General features: G+C 30.6%; 1 long non-coding RNA gene across 2 annotated transcripts in view; it reads right to left on the bottom strand.

The window, feature by feature from the left end:
* The window catches only part of LOC136063723 (uncharacterized), a 4,456-nt gene extending 163 nt beyond the window's left edge, over nucleotides 1-4,293 (bottom strand). Inside the window, exons 1-2 of one of the 2 annotated variants that reach the window (XR_010625341.1) lie at nucleotides 3,972-4,293; nucleotides 1-2,242 (exon numbers count right to left, since the gene is read on the bottom strand). The exon at nucleotides 1-2,242 is cut by the window's left edge and continues 163 nt beyond it. This is a non-coding gene — a long non-coding RNA (uncharacterized LOC136063723). The remainder of the gene's footprint in view (nucleotides 2,243-3,971) is intronic. The other variant, XR_010625340.1, reaches the window with a different exon arrangement.

Raw genomic sequence — 4,293 nt, 5'->3', positions numbered from 1 at the left:
CTCAACTTTTACAAAATTTTTACAAAAGCTTCCCTCTTTCTTTTCATTCTTGTTTCTTTACTTAAATGAAATAACTTTCACTTGACATTCAGAGTATCTACACTGTACTCAAAGAATAACATAATCTACCAGTTACTCAAATTCTAAATCTTACATAATACATCTCTTAATGTTTTAAAGTACACAACTTTCATTAGATCCAAAAATATACAATATTAATAAACTAACATCAAATTTCTAATTTGGAATCTATACATTTAAAACTAAAACTAACTCTTTCCAAAACTCAACTAAGGCTCCCTCTGCTCCAAATTAAAACCTGTTGACTAAAAGAGTATGATAGGCCAAAAACGTATTGACCCCTTGTGATTAAATTAATTAATTACTTAGCCAAGTTATTAATTAATCAATTTAACATGCAAACGCGTGGTAACACAAACAAATCATCAATAAACTAATTATGCAGCGGAAAATAAATAATACGGTGATTTGTTTACGAATGGGGAAAACCTGACGGCAAAAACCCCACCGGGTGATTTTCAGGTCACCACTCCCAAAACTTCACTATTATCATAACAAGCAGTTACAAGTAAAGGAATCCCAAGTACCTTACCAACTTACAGTTAAACCCTTACTCCAATATCCAATTGAACTTGTTCTGTAGTGATAGTTCCTCTTTTTGATACACTACTCCCAAGTACGTGACTAACCAATGCGCAGATCCCAATACCCAACTTCAATCACCAACTAGAAGGAGTTGTTGGCTGCAAAGTTCTTCAATTCATCCACGATGAAGATCAAGAAGATGCTTGGTCACAAAATCCAAAGGTGCACATATATAGCAACTTCTTTAAAAAAGATGAACTATGGCAAAACTTTGTCTCTGGTTACAATTTGCTTGAACAGAGTTTGCTCAATGTTTGTGCAACTTATGAACTCTTTGACGGCCCATAAAACAATCCTTTTATATGTCTAGGGTTAGGAGAAAAGAAAGCCCAAAGACACATTCACAGATCCCAAGAAATCAGATCAAAGATTCTGATTTTATAAATCTCAACAGATAGTAAGGTGTTGAGCAGGTGTCGAGATTTAATGATTGTGCACTTCTTCAGCTTGTTTCTTAGACAGACTCGATAACTTCAACACTTGATCTTGAAACCTTGTTTCTTGAAATATTAAAAACACCTAGAATAACCCAAAAACAAGTTGAGTGCGTTTTGTCAAAGGATTAGCCAATTACATACAAGAATGACATATGTTATTAACAAGTGAAATACATATGTCCTAACAGAGTAGAAGGGGTGAGCTACAGCTTAGTAAGGGTAAGATACATAAGAATTCAATAAGAATACAAGTAAATCAAATCATTTCTTTTTATAAATATTCAGATAGGAGAACATCTTTTCGTGCATAGTATTTTATACAATTCATAATAATAACTTATACGCTTTTCGTAAGAAAAATAATTGTTCTCCATTTTCTTATCATAATAATATCACCAAAACCTTTCAGATTGAATTTCTTTATTTTCTTACAAAGTCACCAAATATAATATTGATTGTTTAAAATCACATACATACATACATACATACATACATACATATATATATATATATATGTTCTCATTACAAAATAACATTTTAACTTAAATCGGATAATTGGTAACTTTGTCTTAAACTAGAAACATCTTGATGAATAAGAAAAAACTTTTCTTTATAAACTTCTTCTCGTAAAATATTATAACTTTCATAGTCATAAAGCCTCACGTTTCATAAAGAACAAATATCTGATAAATTTTTAACATAAACTTGTACTTTCATCAAAAGTTTTATCTTTATAGAACACTAAAACCTTTTCATCAGATTCTTTATCTTTAAAGCACAACAGAACTTCAGAAATTTTTATCTTTAAAGAACAACTTTTCTTTTCATCAGAAACTTCTTTTCATGCGAGCTTTTAACTTTCATAATGCATTTAAACAAAATCATTCTCTCATGATCAATAACATAATATAGTTGTTCATAACATATTGGTTAGTCCATATCTGATAAGTCTGTACTTATGAGCGCAGACACACCGCCATCCTCAATACATACTTTAATTGAGCGCGGACAAACCACCATCCTCAATACATACTTTAATCGAGCGCAGACGAACTGCCATCCTCAATAATACTTTGATTGAGTGCGGATGCATCGCCATCCTCAATAATACTTTGATTGAGCATAGACACATTGCCATCCTTAAAAATACTTTGATCAAGTTCAGATTACCAGAGGACATAACCCGAAAACATTTCTTACTTATATATCATACTAAATTTCACAGTTTGCATAACATTTCATTATAATAGCATTTTCATTCTTTTCTTTAAACATCATGTTCTTGAAATTAACAATAGTATCAATATGCTTAAATCAGATACATAAGGTTTCGAAAGCTTACAAACATATTTTTATTTAAAACATGATTATATGCCATATCTTTAATCAAAAACCTTTTAATGCATAATATACTTTAAAATAACCTCATGAATTACCAAATGCCCAAATAACTTATCCTTTAACTAAAAGCAGAGGAACCAAGAGCCTAAAGTCGAATAAGCTCAGACTTGAGTATTTATAACACCTAAACCAAATATCAAAACTTATTACTATCAATTATTCATTATCATAAACTTACACATTCATCTCAAACCCTATATCTTAAAATCAAAGAAATCCTAATCCCACCTCAACGAGGTTCCCCAAACACAAAATACATTCATTAAACAACATAATATACCAAATCATGGAGAAACCATTGTTTAATTGTTCAAATTCTGTTCATGTCAAACAGCTTTAAAATCAATTAAGAATGTGTTTGAAATTGGAAGCAATGGTGCATGCATAAACTTACACAAGGCAACATACAACATGAACAAAACAGTTTCATAAAAATAACAGTTGAATGGTTTAGAACCCCTCCTTTAGAGTACTAAACCTTAAAGCAAGTTATACAAAATCTATCTATGATCTAGACATATCAAAAGATAAGCTTATTAAATTATAGTTCAAAGCATTCACCCTAACTTTAGAATTAGATCCTCATAGTCAAAGTTATCATTTACTGTTTACTGCTCATTTCAGCAGCATATGCTTTGTTTGTAAAATACAAATAGGCTATCTAAACACATCCAATCTTCATTTAATTTTATAGAGCCATTCCTCTAGATGTCTAGTAAATACTATATTAATTTCAGAGTCAAAGCAAAAAGCCATGATTTATTAAAAATCATAAAAGACAACATGCTCAAATCTATTCTGACAGAATTTCATGCAACTTAGAAATTAAATCATTATTTTTATATTGATCAAATGTTGTGAAACTACTTCCAATACAACCATACGTGTCTTAGTTTTCAAAAGAAATATTCCTAGCATCCAAATTCACTGTATACAATTTAATACATAATGTACCATGCATAAACACAAAATCTATCACAGTGACAACTTTGCAACATTTTTTTGTAAATTTACAAAAAATTATCAAATGATGGTATTTTCATCTGAAATTTAATACACACATACTAGACATATTATATAATAATCTCCAATAAACCTTTTACCCATAACTATCCTAGAAAAATACAGGATTTATGATAACCAAACAGGTTAACCAATGAGTGCAACTCTTAGTAAGTTCATGAACTAACTCTTAACAAGCTTCAATTACTGAATCAACCATACATTCAGCACCTCAAATAGCAATTCCATAAAGTTTATCTAACTATTTTACTCTTTTAACACTTACCCATAACAGATTTTTTCTTAGTCTATCATCTAGGAGTACATGCAAGCATAACAATAATTCAATTCATATTAAGGAAATCAACAATCTCTAAAATTCAACACACTCATATACAAATTCATATAACCATCACTTAAATTTAAAATGGACAATAGACTAAAAGAATTAGATTTTTCCCTTACCTAAAGCATGGTTCTTGGAGTGAAAGAGCTAGAATCACTCTAGCTTTAAATAAAGAACAAAAGCTTGAGAAGAATTGAAAGAAAACTTTGTCCTTACTGCTAGACCTGTAGGTGTGAGAGGGAGAGAAGAGTTGAGAGCTTTTCTTTCTTTTGGTGTTGGACCTGTGGGTATGAAAAAGGGAGAGAGCTTCTTGAGTCTTTTAGTTGCTTTGAGAAAGTCAAAGAAGAGATAAGGTGTTGCCGTGTAAGAACAAGGGAAAAAGAAAGAGATAAGAACAAAGAAAAAGGAATAGGGAAAGAAGAATAAGGGCTGAACCTTCTG

The sequence above is a fragment of the Quercus suber genome, unplaced genomic scaffold (genome assembly GCF_002906115.3).
Source record: "Quercus suber isolate HL8 unplaced genomic scaffold, Cork oak 2.0 scaffold_565, whole genome shotgun sequence".
NCBI classification, from domain to species: Eukaryota; Viridiplantae; Streptophyta; class Magnoliopsida; order Fagales; family Fagaceae; genus Quercus; species Quercus suber.
The sequence above is the reverse complement of the archived record's forward strand: the minus strand, read 5'-3'. Positions and strand labels throughout refer to the sequence as shown.